General features: G+C 30.6%; 2 protein-coding genes and 1 pseudogene across 2 annotated transcripts in view; 1 reads left to right on the forward strand and 2 right to left on the reverse strand.

Moving 5' to 3' along the window:
- Nucleotides 1-23,476, reverse strand: part of LOC145246709 (tetratricopeptide repeat protein 21B-like) — a 1,013,541-nt gene that overhangs the window by 934,128 nt on the left and 55,937 nt on the right. The gene's annotated exons all lie outside the window — the stretch shown is intronic.
- The window catches only part of LOC145246710 (uncharacterized), a 54,052-nt gene continuing 40,167 nt past the window's right edge, over nucleotides 9,592-23,476 (forward strand). Inside the window, exon 1 of the mRNA XM_080108444.1 lies at nucleotides 9,592-9,728. The gene's annotated coding sequence lies outside the window, so the exon portion shown is untranslated. The remainder of the gene's footprint in view (nucleotides 9,729-23,476) is intronic.
- Nucleotides 19,415-19,548, reverse strand: LOC145246994 (U2 spliceosomal RNA; annotated as a pseudogene).

Genomic DNA, 23,476 nt, shown 5'->3' on the forward strand with positions numbered 1-23,476 from the left:
GTCCTCCAGGCAACCAAATGAAAAAGAAATTTACCCATCCCACCTTTGTAGGAAGTGTGCTCAGCCCACCTTCTGAGCCACTGTGAAAGTTTCCTTCCACCAAAAGGGAAGGGAACGAGGAAGGAAAAGTCTCTGAGAATCTTCATGCAACTTCTTTGACAAAGAAACTGTTTTCACTTGATTCCACACAAAATTTTTATTGCTTTTTCATCTATTGTCTTATATTAGGATTTCTTTATGCATGTTATTTTATTTAAGAGTACTAAATAGCTTTTCAGTTTCTTGAGACTCTTACAACTGTCTGGATTCTGCAGCAACGTTGTGGAGTGATATGTAAAACATAAATTGGTACTTTATAACAATAGGTATGTAGAATTCTAACTCGCCAGTGTTGATCGTTTCAATTATTTACAAATTCACCAGGTCCTGGATATGACCATAAACTGTATCCAAACATGGGGCTTTGTGAAGTGTGAAGCCACCATTTAATTGCTATTGCTACCAGGTCCACTCTGATCTGGAGTAGTAGTACCTGTTAGGGTCCCAATTATGAGTTAAATAGAAACCAACATTAAATAAACAAATATATTCTAGGAAAAAAAAAATGTCACTAGATTGGGCATGAAATAACCTGATATAGTGTTGATATGTCATAAAACAAAATGAACCAACAAATTCACCAATCGACACAATATCAACAAATGTATCTTTCTTTTCCTTATTCTGTGCTTATTTCTTGGTAATAAGCTTATCATTAACTAACCCTGACATTTCTTTTACTTTGTTTTGTGTATATATTTTATTTTGTGTAGAATAACCAAAAAGACATTTAGCTACATTTGCAGCGAAATGTTAGCATACATAAAATCACTGGTGACAACCCATGATGTTGTTTCTTATGAACACGAAATAACCAACACGCTTTCCATTGGTTTTTCATGATAACAATTTAATATTGATAAATTATAATAAACATGTCCATTACTTTTCTTTTTTTATCAATAAATATACTTGGTTGATAATTAGAGAACACAATGTTTATTGTAATAAAACTTGTGATCTATAACATCCAATTCTAAAAATTAAACTTTCCTTTCTCAATTGAAACAAACAACATACCCCACACTATGTTCCTAAAAATGAGGATTTTACTATTGCGTTTACATAATTTTTTAGCTATGTTTCTCTTACTTTCAGCATGAGATCATTTTCTACACGTGTTTCATGCATACCACACAAACATTTTACCTCTGACATTTTTAATTTTTTTCCAATTTCCTTTCACCATGAACATTATCATTAGTACAGTTTTCATTTAAAATGAAGCTGTACATGGTTACTATTACTTGGAAAGCAGATCTAAAAAAAAAAAAATATCTGTTTTCACTTTGAAAATTTACGATTTATAGATCTTTTGACATTTATAAATTACTATTTTCTGTGACAGATGTTACTTTTTCAATATTGATTGTACCCTTTTTTGTGTTTTTAAATTTTGCATACAATAATATTAAGCACACCATACCAAGACCACAATTTCAGTATCTAATAAACTTCCTACCAAGGTCAATGTTTTCAAGTGACAATGGAGAGTATTCATGTTATGTTTCACATTTTTATGTTTTGAAATATTTTGCTGCTTAATATCAAATTCAGCAGATGAGTTCTTTCTTATGCATCAAACAATTACATTTTCTGATATTCATTAAAACTAATTATTGAAAATCAATTTCATATTTTCTTTAATAAAATATTACTATGCTTGATTTCATCAAGTGGTGCGAATCTGTTTTTTACACTAACAATGTGCACATTTTTTGAAGAATAAAGTTATTTTTTTTAAGGTGGTGAAGGTGATCCGGGGAGTGTTTTTTTTTGTTTTTTTTTTTTTTCCAAAAAAGGTACTTTTTACGAATGGGTATCCAAGATACATTCAGTATTTTGTCAGAAATTAAGATTTTCATTGACGACTCTCAATGCTATCAGAAATGACCAATCTACACAATACAAACTAACTGTTTTGTTGGCTTTTTATTCTAACTCCAAACTAACCCATAACTACATATTGCTTTTATTTTGCAAATTTGATTTCCTTTAGTTTATATTGTGTAGCTGAATCAGAAATTGATTTAACTTTTGTCATTTGTAGTTAACATGCTTTCAGCGCAATTACTACAGTGTAATCACACATGATATACCAAAATAAAAACACTTCAGATAAAGTCTTCTTACATAGAATTCAGTTTCTTACATGACATCTGATGAAGTCAGTACAAACGTTACAAACTAATACTTGAAAAACAATTTGACATTTACTGTACTACAATATCATATTTGTATAGAAGTAGAAATCTGGATACCTATTCTGATACCTAATAAAAGAAAGGACACTCTTTGGGGCGGATTTTGATGATAACAAGTCACTAATAAGAAATTATAATAAACATTGAAATAATTTAAGAATTTTACCAAAATAAAATTGCATGGTAATCACCCAATTTCTGCCACAAAATTTTAATTGGCAAAACTCATAAACAGAAAATATATATTTTCTAATTTCATCTTTTTTTTTTACATAATCTGATTTGATGTTTTCCTAAATATTCAAATCACTATTATTTTGCTGCTTAATATCAAATACAGCAAATGAGTTATTTTTTATGCATCAAACAATTACATTTTCTCATTCATCCAAACTAATCACTGAACATCAATTTCATATTTTCTTCACTAAAATATTACTGTGCTTGATGTCATCAAGTAGAGCGGATCATTTTTTTTTCATTTGTTCACACATTTTTCCAATTTATATATATTTTGTCTAAGATTCCTAGCCTATGTCATTGCATACCTATCTGTTTATTAAAAGTTAAGGTTCACTGTAAACACATACGTTACACCAAAATAAAAACGCTTCAGATAATGTCTTGATATTCAATTAAGTTTCTCACATGACATCTTATGAAGTTAGTAGAAATGTTACAGACTTTTGAATCTCAAACACTTTCAATACTGTGCACTGATATTTTCTTTTTTGGAATATAAGCACATTCATGATTTTTTTTACAAGCGCCAACAAATGTCACATTTTGTAGCAATGTACTGAAACAATTATAAAAATAGGTATCTAGGAAAAGGCTACTACATATGTTATAAATTCCAAATTTCCACAACCTGGCAAATACTGGTACACGCTAGCAAATTAAGATTTGCAATTACAGAATATGATTCTAATTTTTTCCTTTGCTCTTTATTCTAACACTACACTAAGTTTACTGTTTTATTTCGCTACAGTTGATATTGTGTAGAACAATAAGAAAATCATAGTGAACAATGCATTCAACAAAATTACACACACATTTCTAGATACCTATATCTAATAAGTTCAAAAGAAAGGACACACTTAGGGAGGTATTTTGGTGGTCAAGTCACTAAATAGAGATTAGCTGGTTTCCCGGCATAGCCCAGGATGTAATAAAGATTGACTGAAATACATGTTCTAGCTGGTTTCTAGGCGTTGCCAGGGATGTAATATAGACACATTATGTTGTATATTACCTGTTCTCTTCTCCCTAAGGTAAAACAATTTCATATACATGCTGTAAATTACCTACGCTAGGGATAAAACATGAACAATACCAGTCCTAGGGTAGATAAAACAAATAATCACATAGAGATGAAAGATTCCTCTCCCCTAAGAATAAAACATATATTCAATATCTGCTTTTGTTTTTTCATTGTTTATACGGTCACTTTCTCTATCACCCTCTTTCTATTTTTCTATTCGTTTAAAAACGCTTAGTCATGTCACGTGACGTGACGTCAACGTCCACTAGTGGCGAATCTAATTCCCAACTTCACTATGCACCGGTTTGGTTACTATGGAAACACTTAATTTTTGTGCTGCTTCGAAAAGGAACAAAATTCACTATACACCGCTTTCTCTTCCCTCTCTCTCTCTCTCTCTCTCTCTCTCACACACACTTTCTCTTTAAAACAAGTCGGTGTGTTTCTGATGTTACGTACGTATTTTTTATATTTTTATCTCAGTAATTTTTATTATATTAAATAGCATTTTCTTTTTTTTTTTTCATGGGAAATTATTTTTCTATTCGTTTTAAGAAAATGCTATTAAAAAATAAAAATTCGTTAAATTCTGGCAACAGTTATTTATTTATGCTATTCGCAGCCGGCCGGCGGCAAAACCGGAAGTTGTCGAGATAAACGGGCTTAGACATTTTGTAAACATTGTTTTTAAAAAGAAACCGTCACTTCCTTTGTAAACAACGGGTGGCATTTTTCGAATACATCGGTAAACACTGTATGTTTTTCGAGCTGAATAAACATGTTACATTGAATAAAAACACAAAAAATATATCCAGATGCCTTTGATAACATTTATTTGTTATATATTTGTCTTTTGACAACTTTTTTGAATCTACGTGTACAATAATACAAACCCAAATATTTTTTTTTTTAAACAGTAATGAATTTTCCGAACTCAATATTTTACAATTTTTAAAATTTTAAAATCTATCAAAATTTTTCTATTAATTCAATTTTTACGATATTTTCAGGGTCAATGTGAAATTTTATGTCCTTTCCAATAAATCGAAAATAATATTTAAGACTACCGTTTTTTTTTTAATTCACGAACCCCCCCCCATGTACATTTTTCGAATACATCGCTAAACACTGTATGTTTTTCGAGCTGAATAAATATGTTACATTGAATAAAAACACAAAAATTATATCCAGTTGGATAGAAAAGTAGCTTATCTTGCCTTTGATAACATTTATTTGTTATATATTTGTCTTTTGACAACTTTTTTGAATCTACGTGTACAATAATACAAACCCAAATATTTTTTTTTTAAAAAAGTAATGAATTTTCCGAACTCAATATTTTACAATTTTTTACATTTTAAAATCTATCAAAATTTTTCTATTGATTCTATTTTTACGATATTTTCAGGGTCAATGTGAAATTTTATGTTCTTTCCAATAAATCGAAAATAATATTTTAGACTATCGTTTTTTTTTTAAATTCACGAACCCCCCCCATGTACATTTTTCGAATACATCGCTAAACACTGTATGTTTTTCGAGCTGAATAAATATGTTACATTGAATAAAAACACAAAAAATATATCCAGTTGGATAGAAAAGTAGCTTATCTTGCCTTTGATAACATTTATTTGTTATATATTTGTCTTTTGACCGTCCACTAATGGCGAGTCTTTTTTTTTTTTTTAAATAAAACTAATTTTAAAATTTCGATGTTCGAAAAACAGTCCATAATATGTCATTATAAAAATTCTATTTTTGTTTGATAAAAAGAATAAAACAGTTAATAAATACAACAAAAAAGTCCATTAATTTCAACAAGCTAAACTCTTTTATTTATAATAAAACTCTTCGACAGTTTAAATGCTTTCAAAATCCTATGTAAGTATATCGTTTTTACTGTACACAGATTCGAAAAAGTTGTCATCAAACAAATATATGACAGAGTTGAATAAATATGTTACATTGATTAAAAACACTTCTTATTAGCATTTTCTTTTTATATGACAACGTTAATGTTCATGAATCTCTCTTTTAATCACTTTTATCGACTATCATCCAAATAACCGGGGTCTAAAAGTTGGGAAATAATTTTTCTATTCATTTAAAGAATATGCTATTAAAAAAGAAAAAGTCGATAAAAGTTAGACATAAACAGTAAAAAAAAAGAAGATATTATTATTAAATAACAATAATTATTAAAAATAAATATTAACATTTACAATAATAAAATGAGTTAGTATTACAAATAATTATTAATATTTAAAATATGTGTTCATTAATAACAATAAATATTAATATTTAATATAAAATAAAATGTGTTTATTAATGAATATAAATATTACTATTTAAAATTATAAAATATGCTTATTATTAACAATAAATATTAATATTTAAAATAATAACATGTGTTTATTATTAAAAGTAAATATTAATATTTAAAATAAAATAACATGTGTTTATTATTAAAAATTAATATTAACATTTACAATAATAAAAGGTGTTTATTATTAACAATAAGTATTAATATTAAAAATAACATAAAATGTGTTTATTATTAAAAATAAATAATAATATTTAAAATAATAAAATGTGTTCATTATTAAAAATAAATATTAATATTAAAATAAAAATGTGTTTATTATTAAAAATACATATTAATATTCAAATAAAATTGTTTTTATTATTAAAAATAAATATTAATATTTAAAGTAGAATAAAATGTGTTTATTATTATAAATAAATATTAATATTTAAAATAATATGTGTTTATTATTAAAAATAAATATTAATATTTAAAATAATATAATGTGTTTATTATTACAAATAAATATTAATATTAAAATAAAATGTGTTTATTAATAAAAATAAATATTAAGGAAGGTCAACAGGTGGAGGAAAAATAGTCAATGCAGGTCATACCACCTGACCAGCTAAAATCGCCTTTTTATATAAGGCAGACAGTCAGACTATTTGCCTTGAGGGCGGGCTAAGCCCTCCTACCCCCCCCCAAAGCTGAGAGCTGGGGAAACTTCTCTCAGAAGGGGTATGGGAGGACAGGGAGACCTTCCCTCTTTCAACTAAGAGATAGATATCCTTTTGTATGGTTGATTGACCCCCCCCCCCTGTCGGTTCCGCTTACTCCATTCGGAAAGAGATCAACCTTACACACAAAAAAAAAAAAAAATATGGGGACAGGGAAGCCTTCCCGGGCCCCCTTTCTGGGAGGAGAAGTTCCCTGGCTCCTACCTTTTTGGGAGTGCTCAGCCCGCCCTCCAGTCAACCACAATATTTGAAGAATAAAGATATTTTTGTTTTTGTGTTTTAGGTGGTGAAGGTGATCTGGGGAGTGTTTTTTTTTTTTTCACAAAAAAGGTACTTTTTACGAATGGGTATCCAAGAAAATTACAGTATTTTGTCAGAAATTAAGGTTTTCATTGACCACTCTCAATACTATCAGAAATGAACAAAGTTAATTAAACAGTCTACACAATATAAACTAACTGTTTTGTTGGCTTTTTATTCTAACTCCAAACTAACCCATAACTACATTTTTCTTTTATTTTGCAAATTTGATTTCCTTTAGTTTATATTGTGTAGCTGAATCAGAAATTGATTTATCTTTTGTCATTTGTAGTTAACATGCTATCAGCGCAATTACTACAGTGTACTCACACATGATCTACCAAAATAAAAACACTTCAGATAAAGTCTTAAATAGAATTCAGTTCCTTACATGACATCTGATGAAGTCAGTACAAACGTTACAAACTAATACTTGAAAAACAATTTGACATTTACTGTACTACAATATCACATTTGTATAGAAGTAGAAATCTGGATACCTATTCTGATACCTAATAAAAGAAAGGACACTCTTTGGGGCGGATTTTGATGATAACAAGTCACTAATAAGAAATTATAATAAACATTGAAATAATTTAAGAATTTTACCAAAATAAAATTGCATGGTAATCACCCAATTTCTGCCACAAAATTTTAATTGGCAAAACTCATAAGCATAAAATATATATTTTCTAATTTCATCTCTTTTTTTTTACATAATCTGGGTTGATGTTTTCCTAAATATTCAAATCACTATATTTTGCTGCTTAATATTAAATACAGCAAATGAGTTATTTTTACGCATCAAACAATTACATTTTCTCATTCATCCAAACTAATCACTGAACATCAATTTCATATTTTCTTCACTAAAATATTACTGTGCTTGATGTCATCAAGTAGAGCGGATCATTTTTTTTTCATTTGTTCACACATTTTTCCAATTTATATATATTTTGTCTAAGATTCCTAGCCTATGTCATTGCATACCAATCTGTTTATTAAAAGTTAAGGTTCACTGTAAACACATACGTTACACCAAAATAAAAACGCTTCAGATAATGTCTTGATATTCAATTAAGTTTCTCACATGACATCTTATGAAGTTAGTAGAAATGTTACAGACTTTTGAATCTCAAACACTTTCAATACTGTGCACTGATATTTTCTTTTTTGGAATATAAGCACATTCATGATTTTTTTTACAAACGCCAACAAATGTCACATTTTGTAGCAATGTACTGAAACAATTATAAAAATAGGTATCTAGGAAAAGGCCACTACATATGTTATAAATTCCAAATTTCCACAACCTGGCAAATACTGGTACACGCTAGCAAATTTAGATTTGCAATTACAGAATATGATTCTAATTTTTTCCTTTGCTCTTTATTCTAACACTACACTAAGTTTACTGTTTTATTTCGCTACAGTTGATATTGTGTAGAACAATAAGAAAATCATAGTGAACAATGCATTCAACAAAATTACACACACATTTCTAGATACCTATATCTAATAAGTTCAAAAGAAAGGACACACTTAGGGAGGTATTTTGGTGGTCAAGTCACTAAATAGAGATTAGCTGGTTTCCCGGCATAGCCCAGGATGTAATAAAGATTGACTGAAATACATGTTCTAGCTGGTTTCTAGGCGTTGCCAGGGATGTAATATAGACACATTATGTTGTATATTACCTGTTCTCTTCTCCCTAAGGTAAAACAATTTCATATACATGCTGTAAATTACCTACGCTAGGGATAAAACATGAACAATACCAGTCCTAGGGTAGATAAAACAAATAATACATAGAGATGAAAGATTCCTCTCCCCTAAGAATAAAACATATATTCAATATCTGCTTTTGTTTTTTTCATTGTTTATACGGTCCCGAGCAACGCCGGGTAGCCCTGCTAGTCTATATATATAAATCCCAAATGTCTGTGAGTTTGTATGTTTGTATGTAACGCTAAAACTTTTGAAAGACACAACCAGACTTGATAAATTTGGTATCATATCGAAGCCCCGTGTCCCGGATGACAAATATCGAAATTTCACGTCAAACGGACGAGGAGAAAGGGGTAAACGTATCAGTTATCTCCAAGGGGGTCCCAAAAAAAACTGTCATTGTAATGCTTTTTATTACGTAATTCTTGAATGATCCAATGTAATTCATACGTAAAAAAAAAAAAGCTTAGTCATGTCACGTGACGTGACGTCAACGTCCACTAATGGCGAACAATTGTTAATAAAAAAATCTTTCTCCGATACTTTTGCATTTTTCTCTTCGGCTCAGTTATATCTTTTTTTTTACTTTATGCCAATGTTTCCATCGTTATTACCTGGTTAAAAATATTATTTATACAAGAGTTTTAACGAAAAATGTCAGGAAAAAAAGTACGGGATTAAAAAAATTCACCTTTCAAAATATTAGACGATTATAAAAATATCGTAATATTTATGTAATGTAAAATAATTAGCCATTTTGTATATTACCACGTGACCTCATACCTCTTAAGCTGGAAGGGGGGGGGAGTAAAACCAACACCGTCTCTCTCTCTCACACTTACTCTCTCTCTCTCTCTCACTTTCTCTATCACCCTCTTTCTATTTTTCTATTCGTTTAAAAACGCTTAGTCATGTCACGTGACGTGACGTCACGGTTTGGTTACTATGGAAACACTTACTTTTTGTGCTGCTTCGAAAAGGAACAAAATTCAACATACACCGCTTCCTCTTCCCTCCCTCCCTCTCTCTCTCTCTCTCTCTCTCACACACACACACACACACTTTCTTCGGTGTGTTTTTGTTGTTACGTACGTATTTTTTTATATTTTTATCTCAGTAATTTTTATTATATTTAATAGCATTTTCTTTTTTTTTTTTTCATGGGAAATTATTTTTCTATTCGTTTTAAGAAAATGCTATTAAAAAATAAAAATGCGATAAATTCTGGCAACAGTTATTTATTTATGCTATTCGCAGCCGGCCGGAAGAAACGCGCATAGACATTTTGTAAACATTGTTTTTAAAAAATAAAAAATAATACTTCTATTATGTTTTAAACGACTGTAATAGTTTATTTTGGAAGTATAAAAAAAAGTCCATTAATTTGAACTTAAAGCCTGTTTGAATAAAACTTATATAAAAAAAAACCGTCACTTCCGGCAAATGGCTATGTAAACAACTGGTGGCATTTTTCGATTACATCGGTAAACACTGTATGTTTTTCGAGCTGAATAAATATGTTACAGTGATTAAAAACACAAAAAATATATCCAGTTGGATAGAAAAGTAACTTATCTTGCCTTTCCTAACATTTATTTGTTATATATTTGTCTTTTGACCGTCCACTAATGGCGAGTTTTTTTTTTTTTTTAAATAAAACTAATTTTAAAATTTCGATGTTAGAAAAACAGTCCATCACATGTCAATATAAAAATTCTCTTTTTGTTTGATAAAAAGAATAAACAGTTAATAGATACAACAAAAAAGTCCATTAAGTTCAACAAACTAAACTCTTTTATTTATAATAAAACTCTTCGACAGTTTAAATGCTTTCAAAATCCTATGTAAGTATATCGTTTTTACTGTACACAGATTCGAAAAAGTTGTCATCAAACAAATATATGACAGAGTTGAATAAATATGTTACATTGATTAAAAACACTTCTTATTAGCATTTTCTTTTTATATGACAACGTTAATGTTCATGAATCTCTCTTTTAATCATTTTTATCGACTATCAGCCAAATAACCGGGGTCTAAAATTTGGGAAATTATTTTTCTATATTTTTCTATTCATTTAAAGAATATGCTATTACAAAAGAAAAAGTCGATAAAAGTTAGACATAAACAGTAAAAAAATAGAAGATATTATTATTAAATAACAATAATTATTAAAAATAAATATTAACATTTACAATAATAAAATGAGTTAGTATTAAAAATAATTATTAAAATAAAAATGAGTTTATTATTAAAAATACATATTAATATTCAAATAAAATTGTTTTTATTATTAAAAATAAATATTAATATTTAAAGTAGAATAAAATGTGTTTATTATTATAAATAAATATTAATATTTAAAATAATATGTGTTTATTATTAAAAATAAATATTAATATTTAAAATAATATAATGTGTTTATTATTACAAATAAATATTAATATTAAAATAAAATGTGTTTATTATTAAAAATAAATATTAAGGAAGGTCAACAGGTGGAGGAAAAATAGTCAATGCAGGTCATACCACCTGACCAGCTAAAATCGCCTTTTTATATAAGGCAGACAGTCAGACTATTTGCCTTGAGGGCGGGCTAAGCCCTCCTACCCCCCCCCCCACCCCAAAGCTGAGAGCTGGGGAAACTTCTCTCAGAAGGGGTATGGGAGGACAGGGAGACCTTCCCTCTTTCAACTAAGAGATAGATATCCTTTTGTATGGTTGATTGACCCCCCCCCCTGTCGGTTCTGCTTACTCCATTCCGAAAGAGATCAACCTTACACAAAAAAAAAAAAAATATGGGGACAGGGAAGCCTTCCCGGGCCCCCTTTCTGGGAGGAGAAGTTCCCCGGCTCCTACCTTTTTGGGAGTGCTCAGCCCGTCCTCCAGTCAACCACAATATTTGAAGAATAAAGATATTTTTGTTTTTGTGTTTTAGGTGGTGAAGGTGATCTGGGGAGTGTTTTTTTTTTTCACAAAAAAGGTACTTTTTACGAATGGGTATCCAAGAAAATTACAGTATTTTGTCAGAAATTAAGATTTTCATTGACCACTCTCAATACTATCAGAAATGAACAAAGTTAATTAAACAGTCTACACAATATAAACTAACTGTTTTGTTGGCTTTTTATTCTAACTCCAAACTAACCCATAACTACATTTTTCTTTTATTTTGCAAATTTGATTTCCTTTAGTTTATATTGTGTAGCTGAATCAGAAATTGATTTATCTTTTGTCATTTGTAGTTAACATGCTATCAGCGCAATTACTACAGTGTAATCACACATGATCTACCAAAATAAAAACACTTCAGATAAAGTCTTAAATAGAATTCAGTTCCTTACATGACATCTGATGAAGTCAGTACAAACGTTACAAACTAATACTTGAAAAACAATTTGACATTTACTGTACTACAATATCACATTTGTATAGAAGTAGAAATCTGGATACCTATTCTGATACCTAATAAAAGAAAGGACACTCTTTGGGGCGGATTTTGATGATAACAAGTCACTAATTAGAAATTATAATAAACATTGAAATAATTTAAGAATTTTACCAAAATAAAATTACTTGGTAATCACCCAATTTCTGCCACAACATTTTAATTGGCAAAACTCATAAGCATAAAATATATATTTTCTAATTTCATCTTTTTTTTTTTACATAATCTGGTTTGATGTTTTCCTAAATATTCAAATCACTATATTTTGCTGCTTAATATTAAATACAGCAAATGAGTTATTTTTATGCATCAAACAATTACATTTTCTCATTCATCCAAACTAATCACTGAACATCAATTTCATATTTTCTTCACTAAAATATTACTATGCTTGATGTCATCAAGTAGAGCGGATCATTTTTTTTTACATTTGTTTACACATTTTTTACAAATGTTTTTGAGAGTCCATACAAAGTTATAAGTGTTCAACATTTTTTTTCATTTGAATATATTTTGTCTAAGATTCTTAGCCTATGTCATTGCATACCAATTTGTTTCTTGAAAGTTAAGTTCACTGTAAAAACATCTGATACACCAAAATCCCTGATACCTGTTTCTTATAAGCGCCAAATAACTATCACTATTTCGATTTGTGTTTCATGAGAACAATTCAATATTGATACATTATAAGAAACATTTCCAGTGCTTTTCTCTTTTTAGCAATAGTTGGTTGATAATTAGAGGACACAACTAACCCTATACTATGCTTTACTTTGTTTTGTATATATATTTTGTATTGTGTGAAATTAACAAAGATTCATATGCAGGAATCTGTTGATACATTCCAAGAATCCCAATGCGACCAACAAACTTGAAAGACTACAATTTCTTTTTACTATGACCAATAAGAAAGCTCAAGGACTAAGTTGTTGGACTCATCCTGATCACCATTTTAAATTATTGTTAACAGTAAGTTTAACATTTTAAGTACAGAATAATATTCCTTTTGATATTTATAAATTACTATTTTCTGTGACAGATGTTACTTTTTCAATATTGATTGTACCCTCTTTTGTGTTTTTAAATTTTGCATACAATAATATTAAGCACACCATACCAAGACCACTATTTGAGCATCTAATAAACTGCCTACCAAGACCAATGTTTTCAAGTGACAATGGAGAGTATTCATGTTATGTTTCACATTTTTATGTTTTGAAATATTTTGCTGCTTAATATCAAATTCAGCAGATGTTTACTTTGTTTTGTGTATATACTTTATATTAGGTAGAATAAACAAATCTTAATTTCGCTACCATCATTATTTGTAGTGACATGCACTGTTAACATAAATAACATCAATGGTGACAATCCCTGATACCTGTTTCGTATAAGCACCAAATAACTATGATAATGTGTTATTGTTGATACATTATAATAAACATTTCCATTGACTGGTCGTTTGCTTAGCTTAGGTTTACATCATTTTTTCACAATGTTTCTCTACTTGCTTTCAGCATGAGAGCAGATCATATTCTGCACATGTTTCATGCATATCACAAAAACTTATAATATTTGATCAACATTTGACTAACAATTTTACAAAAAAGACCTACCACCTTAAGGGGGGTAAAGGTAAGGCTCCCCACATAACCATAAAAGAAAGCCGCCCCCCCCCATACAGTGGGAAAGAGCTCCCTTCCCATTCTGGGGCAGAGAAGGGGCAAGGAAAACTCTTAAACATAAATGGTCAACGGAGGGTATACACCCTGGGAAACTAAAAGTCTATATGGAATCTGCATAAATTAAAATATCCTGTTTAAGCGTATTGTATGACAGGGAGGGAAGGTCAACAGGTGGAAGAAAAATGGTCTACGCAGAGCATACCGCCTGACAAGCTAAAATCGCCTTTTTATATACGGCAGACAATCAGACTCTGATTGCCTGGACGGCGGGCTGAGCAATGAATGTGGAAGCCGGGGAACTTCTCTCAGAAGGAGGATGGGAGGCCCAGGGAGCCTTCGGTCTCCTCCTAAGAGAGGGATATCCTCTTACTCCCTTTGGAAAGAGATCAACCTTACACAAAACAAAAAATATGGGAAGAGAAGCCTTCCCGGGCCCCCCTCCCCCTTCTGGGAGGAGAAGTTCCCTGGCTCCAACCTTTTTTTTTGGGGGGGGGGCCTAAGCCTGTCCTCCAGGCAACCAAATGAAAAAGAAATTTACCCATCCCACCTTTGTAGGAAGTGTGCTCAGCCCACCTTCTGAGCCACTGTGAAAGTTTCCTTCCACCAAAAGGGAAGGGAACGAGGAAGGAAAAGTCTCTGAGAATCTTCATGCAATTTCTTTGACAAAGAAACTGTTTTCACTTGATTCCACACAAAATTTTTATTGCTTTTTCATCTATTGTCTTATATTAGGATTTCTTTATGCATGTTATTTTATTTAAGAGTACTAAATAGCTTTTCAGTTTCTTGAGACTCTTTCAACTGTCTGGATTCTGCAGCAACGTTGTGGAGTGATATGTAAAACATAAATTGGTACTTTATAACAATAGGTATGTAGAATTCTAACTCGCCAGTGTTGATCGTTTCAATTATTTACAAATTCACCAGGTCCTGGATATGACCATAAACTGTATCCAAACATGGAGCTTTGTGAAGTGTGAAGCCACCATTTAATTGCTATTGCTACCAGGTCCACTCTGATCTGGAGTAGTAGTACCTGTTAGGGTCCCAATTATGAGTTAAATAGAAACCAACATTAAATAAACAAATATATTCTAGGAAAAAAAAATGTCACTAGATTGGGCATGATATAGTGTTGATATGTCATAAAACAAAATGAACCAACAAATTCAACAATCGACACAATATCAACAAATGTATCTTTCTTTTCCTTATTCTGTGCTTATTTCTTGGTACTAAGCTTATCATTAACTAACCCTGACATTTCTTTTACTTTGTTTTGTGTATATATTTTATTTTGTGTAGAATAACCAAAAAGACATTTAGCTACCACATTTGCAGCGAAATGTTAGCATACATAAAATCACTGGTGACAACCCATGATGTTTTTTCTTATGAACACGAAATAACCAACACGCTTTCCATTGGTTTTTCATGATAACAATTTAATATTGATAAATTATAATAAACATGTCCATTACTTTTCTTTTTTTATCAATAAATATACTTGGTTGATAATTAGAGAACACAATGTTTATTGTAATAAAACTTGTGATCTATAACATCCAATTCTAAAAATTAAACTTTCCTTTCTCAATTGAAACAAACAACATACCCCACACTATGTTCCTAAAAATGAGGATTTTACTATTGCGTTTACATAATTTTTTAGCTATGTTTCTCTTACTTTCAGCATGAGATCATTTTCTACACGTGTTTCATGCATACCACACAAACATTTTACCTCTGACATTTTTAATTTTTTTCCAATTTCCTTTCACCATGAACATTATCATTAGTACAGTTTTCATTTAAAATGAAGCTGTACATGGTTACTATTACTTGGAAAGCAGATCTAAAAAAAAAAAAAAATAACTGTTTTCACTTTGAAAATTTACGATTTATAGATCTCGGATTTGGCCCTTCTTCACCTTTTATCTTACATTTGTAAATATTGTATATATAAACTTTTTTCTTATTTCTCCAATGTTATTTCATTCATGCAATTTCATAATCCACCAACATTGTATAAGATTCAATTCCATTTGACACTTGAAAACAACTTTTTATATAGTAAACAGCATTTATTTCTTTTCAGACATATTCTTATTTTATTTTATTTCCAGTACTATGTTTTATTTCATTTTGTGGACACTCATTTACCTCTCTGGGATGCTGCAGGGAACATGTAGAGTGATATATCAAACAAGAAGTGGTACTTTATGACAATAGGTATCTAGGATTTACACATACCAGTGTTGATAGTTTGAAATATTTACAGACTAACATTTTACACAATATAAACACATGTACTTTTTTTTTTCTTTTCCTTTGCTTATTTCTCGAACCTAAACTTATCATTAACTAACCCGTAACTTTGTTTACTTTGTTTTGCGTATATATTTTATATTGGGTAGAATTAACAAAACTTAATTTCGCTACCATCATTATTTTTTAGTGACATGCACTGTTAACATCAATAAAATCACTGGTGACAATACTTGATACCTGTTTCGTATAAGCACCAAATAACTATCACTATTTCGATTTGCTTTTTCATGATAATATGTTCATCTTGATACATTATAATAAACATTTCCATTCACTGGTCGTTTGCTTAGCTTAGCTTTACATCATTTTTTCACAATGTTTCTCTACTTGCTTTCAGCATGAGAGCAGATCATATTCTAAACGTTTCATGCATATCACACAAACTTATAATATTTGATCAACATTTGACTAACAATTTTTTGCCAATTTCCTTCAACATTCTCATTACAATTAGTACAGTTTACATTTTGTCGTTAAAATGAAGCTGTACATGTTTCCTATTACTTGGAAACCAGATTTGTAAAAATCCCATTTTTTTTTTCACTCTGAGAATTTTCATTATATTTCTTTGACCAACGATTTGTTTTCAATGGACTTGATAAGTGCTAATATAGAGAGAAGAGAAACAGGGTGAGAGAGAGGCAGAAGAGAAAGTTGTTCCATCCTCTTTCCCAAATTTGACTACTGTGCGCGTTTGAACTCTCATCCTCGAGTTGCCTATTAGCCTTGATAAGTGCTAATATAGATAGAAATACCTATTCTGATACCTAATAAAAGAAAGGACACTCTTTGGGGCGGATTTTGATGATAACAAGTCACTAATTAGAAATTATAATAAACATTCAAATAATTTAAGAATTTTAACAAAAATAAAATTACATGGTAATCACCCAATTTCTGCCACAAAATTTTGATTGGCAAAACTCATAAACAGAAAATATATATTTTCTAATTTCATCTTTTTCTTTTTTTTTTTTTTTTTTTTTTTTTTTTTTACATAATCTGGTTTGATGTTTTCCTAAATATTCAAATCACTATATTTTGCTGCTTAATATCAAATACAGCAAATGAGTTATTTTTTATGCATCAAACAATTACATTTTCTCATTCATCCAAACTAATCACTGAACATCAATTTCATAGTTTCTTCGCTAAAATATTACTGTGCTTGATGTCATCAAGTGGAGCAGATCATTTTTTTTTTCATTTGTTCACACATTTTTCCAATTTATATATATTTTGTCTAAGATTCTTAGCCTATGTCATTGCATACCAAGCTGTTTATTAAAAGTTAAGGTTCACTGTAAACACATATGTTACACCAAAATAAAAACGCTTCAGATAATGTCTTGATATTCAATTCAGTTTCTCACATGACATCTTATGAAGTTAGTAGAAATGTTACAGACTTTTGAATCTCAAACATTTTCAATACTGAGCACTGATATTTTCTTTTTTGGAATATAAGCACATTCATGATTTTTTTTTTACAAACGTCAACAAATTTCACATTGTGTAGCAATGTACTGAAACAATTATAAAAATATTTGTTTTTATTTTGGATGATGCAGGGCATCCGGAGAGAGATGTTTCTAACAAAATGAAAGTATAATTTTTAGCAATAGGTATCTAAGAAAAGGCAACTACATATGTTATAAATTCCAAATTTCCACAACCTGGCAAATACTGGTACACGCTAGCAAATTTAGATTTGCAATTACAGAATATGATTCTAATTTTTTCCTTTGCTCTTTATTCTAACACTACACTAAGTTTACTGTTTTATTTCGCTACAGTTGATATTGTGTAGAACAATAAGAAAATCATAGTGAACAATGCATTCAACAAAATTTCATACACATTTCTAGATACCTATATCTAATAAGTTCAAAAGAAAGGACACACTTAGGGAGGTATTTTGGTGGTCAAGTCACTAAATAGAGATTAGCTGGTTTCCCGGCATAGCCCAGGATGTAATAAAGATTGACTGAAATACATGTTCTAGCTGGTTTCTAGGCGTTGCCAGGGATGTAATATAGACACATTATGTTGTATATTACCTGTTCTCTTCTCCCTAAGGTAAAACAATTTCATATACATGCTGTAAATTACCTACGCTAGGGATAAAACATGAACAATACCAGTCCTAGGGTAGATAAAACAAATAATACATAGAGATGAAAGATTCCTCTCCCCTAAGAATAAAACATATATTCAATATCTGCTTTTGTTTTTTCATTGTTTATACGGTCCCGAGCAACGCCGGGTAGCCCTGCTAGTCTATATATATAAAAGGCAAAAATCGGTGTGTATGTATGTATGTATGTATGTTTGTTTGTAACGCTAAAACTTTTGAAAGACGGAACCAGAGTTGACAAATTTGGTATCATATTGCACCTTGATCACCCGGATGACAAATATCGAAATTTCACGTCAAACGGACCAGTAGAAAGGGGTCAACTGATCGTTTTTCTCCTAGGGGGGCCCCCAAAAAAACCTGTCATTTTAACGTTATTCAATACGTGTCACGTGACGTGACGTCAGCTCAAACTTTTGACAGACACAACCAAAGTTGACAAATTATGTATCATATTGAACCTTGATCACCCGCATGACAAATATCGAAATTCCACACCAAACGGACCATTAAAAGGGGGTGAACTGATCATTTCTCTCCTAGGGGGGCCCCCCAAAAAACCTGTCATTTTAATGTTAATATTACATAATCCAAAAACGCTTAGTCATGTCACGTGACGTGACGTCAACATCCAGTAATGGCGAACAAATGTAAACAAACACTTTGTTTTACCGATACTTTTGTAATTTCTCTTTTGCTTTGTTCTAGAGATTATTAAACTCCATGACAATGTCTCCAACGTATTTAACTGGTTAAAAATAGTATTTATACAAGAGTTTTAACGAAAAATATCAGGAAAAAATGTACAGGAATAAAAAAAAATTCAGCTTTCAAAATATTCGTCGATAAAAAAACCGATCTTTATATTTACGCTAGCCATTTTGTATATTACCACGTGACCTGCTATCTCTTAAACTGGAGGGGGGGGGGGATCCACTTGAATCCAACAAAACCAGTAATTTTTTTTTTCTATTATATATACATCATTTTCTATAAAATTAAGTGTAGACTTTATAATTATAACAAAAAATGTTATTCATACTAAAAAAAAAAAACGCTTAGTCATGTCACGTGACGTGACGTCAACATCCACTAATGGCGAACAATTGTACCTATTTACTATGCCTCCCCACGGGACAGAGTTAGACACCAGGGTCGTTTTTTAACGTGGAGAAAAGGTACAAAAATAAAAATTGTCTCAGTCGTGGAGGATTTCTCCTCCACCGAAAGAGAACAAGAAATAGAAGTGCAGCATCTGAAGAACAGATACTACACTTTGATCTTGACCAAAAGGCCAAGAATGCGAACAATTGTAAATAACAACTTTTTTCACAAAACCAACACCGTCTTCCTTTTTTTTCTCTCTCTCACCCACTTACTCTTCCCTCTCTCTCACCCTCTTTCTCTTGACGTCACACCACTGTTAAACTGTGGGGGGGGGGAACACATTCCCAGGCATTATCTCCTATAGATGCACATTTTATTAGAAATTCAGCTTTCAAAATATTAGACGATAATAAAAATATAAAATCAACACCCTCTTTCTCTTTTCTCTCTCTCTCACCAACTTACTCTTCTCTCTCTCTCACCCTCTTTCTCTTGACCTCCTACTACTGTTAAACTGTGTGTGTGTGTGGGGGGGGGAAGAGGCAGCTTGAAAACCAACAAAAACAGTGCACAGTTTCCCAAGCATTTGGGGTGGGAAGGGGGGGAAGAAGCCGAGCGCACAGTTTCGTGTGAGAGAGAGAGAACAATTCTCAACCTATATACTCAACAAATTTTTTATCTACAGATTTGAAAGTTTGTATATAGGGTATTCAGACATATGGAAATATATCTAGCATAATCTATCTATTATATCTATAAAAGTGAAAATGTGTGTGTGTGTGAGGTAGCCAGAGAGAGAGAGAGAGAGAGAGAGAGAGAGAGACAACAATTCTCAACCTATATATTCAATACATTTTTTATCTACAGATTTGAAAATTTGTATATAGGGTATTCAGACATATGGAAATATATCTAGCATAATCTATCTATTATATCTATAAAAGTGAAAATGTGTGTGTGTGTGTGTGTGTGTGCGTAAGAGAGAGAGAGAGAACAATTCTCAACCTATATACTCAACGTATTTTTATCTACGGATTTTAAACTTTGTATATAGGGTATTCAGACATATAGAAATATATCTAGCATAATCTATACATTATATCTATAAAAGTGAGAATGTGAGTGTGTGAGAGAGAGAGAACAATTCTCAACCTATATATTCAACAAATTTTTTACCTACAGATTTGAAAATTTGTATATTGGGTATTCAGACATATGGAAATATATCTAGCATAATCGATCTATTATATCTATAAAAGTCAGAATGTTTGCGTGTGGTTGTGTGTGTAAGGTTGCGAGAGAGAGAGAGAGAACAATTCTCAACCTATCTATTCAATAAATTTGTTATCTACAGATTTGACCATTTGTATATAGGGTATTCAGACATATGGAAATATATCCAGCATAATCTATCTATTATATCCATAAAAGTGAGAATGTGTGCGTGAGAGTGAGAGAGAGAGAGAGAGAGAGAGAGAGAGAGAGAGAGTAAGTACAATTCTCACCCTATATATTCAACAAATTTTTTATCTACCGATTAGAAAATTTGTATATAGGGTATTCAGACATATGGAAATATATCTAGCATAATCTATCTATTATATCTAGAAAAGTGAGAATGTGTGTGAGAGAGAGAGAGAGAAGAGAGAGAGAGAGAACAATTCTCAACCTATATATTCAACTAATTTTTATGTACAGATCTGAAAATTTGTATACAGGGTATTCAGACATATGGAAATATATCTAGCATAATCTATTATATCTATAAAAGGTAGAATGTGTGTGTGTGTGTGTGAGTGAGTGAGTGAGTGAGTGAGAGAGAGAGAGAGAGAGAGAGAACAATTCTCAACCTATATACTCAACAAATTTTGTATCTACAGATTTGATAATTTGTATATAGGGTATTCAGACATAAGGAAATATATCTAGCATAATCTATCTATTATATCTATAAAAGTGAGAATGTGTGTGAAAGAGAGAGAGAGAGAACAATTCTCAACCTATATATTCAACAAATTCTATCTTTACAGATTTGAAAATTTGTATATAGGGTATTCAGACATTTGGAAATATATCTAGCATAATCTATTATATCTATAAAAGTGAGAATGTGTGTGTGAGAGAGAGAGAAAGAACAATTCTCAACCTATATACTCAACAAATTTTTTATCTACAGATTTAAAAATTTGTATATAGGGTATTCAGACATATAGAAATATATCTAGCATAACCTATCTATTATATCTATAAAATGACCATGTGTGTGTGTGTGAGAGAGAGAGAGAGTCAGAGAGAGAGAGAGAACAATTTTCAGCTTGTGTGTGTGTGAGAAAGAGAGAGAGAGAAAGAGAGGAAGGAAAATTCTCACCCTATATATTCAACAAATTTTTTATCTACATATTAGAAAATTTGGATATAGGGTATTCAGACGTATGGAAATATATCTAGCATAATCTATCTATTATATCTATAAAAGTGAGAATGTGTGTGTGAGAGAGAGAGAAAGAGAGAGAGAGAGAACAATTCTCAACCTATATATTCAACTAATTTTTTATCTACAGATTTGAAAATGTGTATATTGGGTATTCAGACATATGTAAATATATCTGGCATAATCTATGTATTATATCTATAAAAGTGTGAATGTGAGTGATGGAAAGAGCAAAAAATTCTCAACCTATATAACCTATAAAAGTGAGAATATGTGTGAGAGAGAGAGAGAGAGAGAACAATTCTCAACCTATATATTCCACACATTTTTGGGCACAGATTTGGAAATTTGTATATAGGGTAGGCAGACATATAGAAATATATCTAGCATAATCTATCTATTATATCTATAAAAGTGAGAACTTGTGTGTGTGTGTGTGTGAGAGAGAGAGAGAACAATTCTTAACCTACATACTCAACAAATTTTTTACCTACAGTTTAGAAAATTTGTATATAGGGTATTCAGACATATGGAAATATATCTAGCATAATCTATCTATTATAACTACAAAAGTTAGAATGTGTGTGTGAGAGAGAGAGAGAGAACAATTCTAAACCTATATATTCAACAAATTTTTTATCTACAGATTTGAAACTTTGTATATAGGATATTCAGACATATAGAAATATATCTAGCATAATCTATCTATTTTATCTATAAAAGTGAGAATGCGTGTGTGTGAGATAGCGAGAGAGAGAGAGAGAAAAAGAGAGAGATAAAAATTCTCAACCTATACATTCAACAAATTTTTTATCCACAGATTTGAACATTTGTATATAGGGTGTTCAGACATATAGAAATATATCTAGCATAATCTATCTATTATATGTATAAAAGTGAGAATGTGTGTGTGTGTGAGAGAGAGGACAATTGTCAACCTATGTATACAACAAATTTTTTATCTACAGATTTCAAAATTTGTATATTGGGCATTCAGACATATTTCAATATATCTGGCATAATCTGTCTATTATATCTATAAAAGTGAGAATGTGTGTGATAGAGAGAGAGAGAACAATTCTCAACCTATATACTCAACAAATTTTTTATCTACAGATTTGAAAATTTGTATATAGGGTATTCAGACATATGGAAATATATCTAGCATAATCTATTATATCTATAAAAGTGAGAATGTGTGTGTGTGTGAGAGAGAGAGAGAGAGAGAGAGAGAGAGAACAATTCTCAACCCATATACTCAACAAATTCTTTATCTACAGATTTTAAAATTTGTATATAGAGTATTCATACAAATAGAAATATATCCAGGATAATCTTTCTATTATATCTATAAAAGTGAGAATGTGTGTGTGTGTGAGCGAGAGAGAGAGAGAGAGAGAGAGAGAACAGTTCTCAACCTATACATTCAACAAATTTTTATATATAGGGTATTCAGAAATATCGAAATATATCTAGCATAATCTATTATATCTTTAAAAGTTAGAATGTGTGTGTGAGAGATAGAGAGAACAATTCTCAACCTATGCACTCTACAAATTTTTTATCTACAAATTAGAAAATTTGTATATAGGGTATTCACACATATGGAAATATATCTAGCATAATCTATCTATTATATCTATAAAAGTTAGAATGTGTGTGTGAGGTAGCCAGAGAGAGAGAGAGAGAGAGAGAGA

Source organism: Euprymna scolopes, chromosome 24 (genome assembly GCF_053919585.1).
Source record: "Euprymna scolopes isolate OS-2025 chromosome 24, ASM5391958v1, whole genome shotgun sequence".
Lineage (NCBI taxonomy): Eukaryota > Metazoa > Mollusca > Cephalopoda > Sepiida > Sepiolidae > Euprymna > Euprymna scolopes.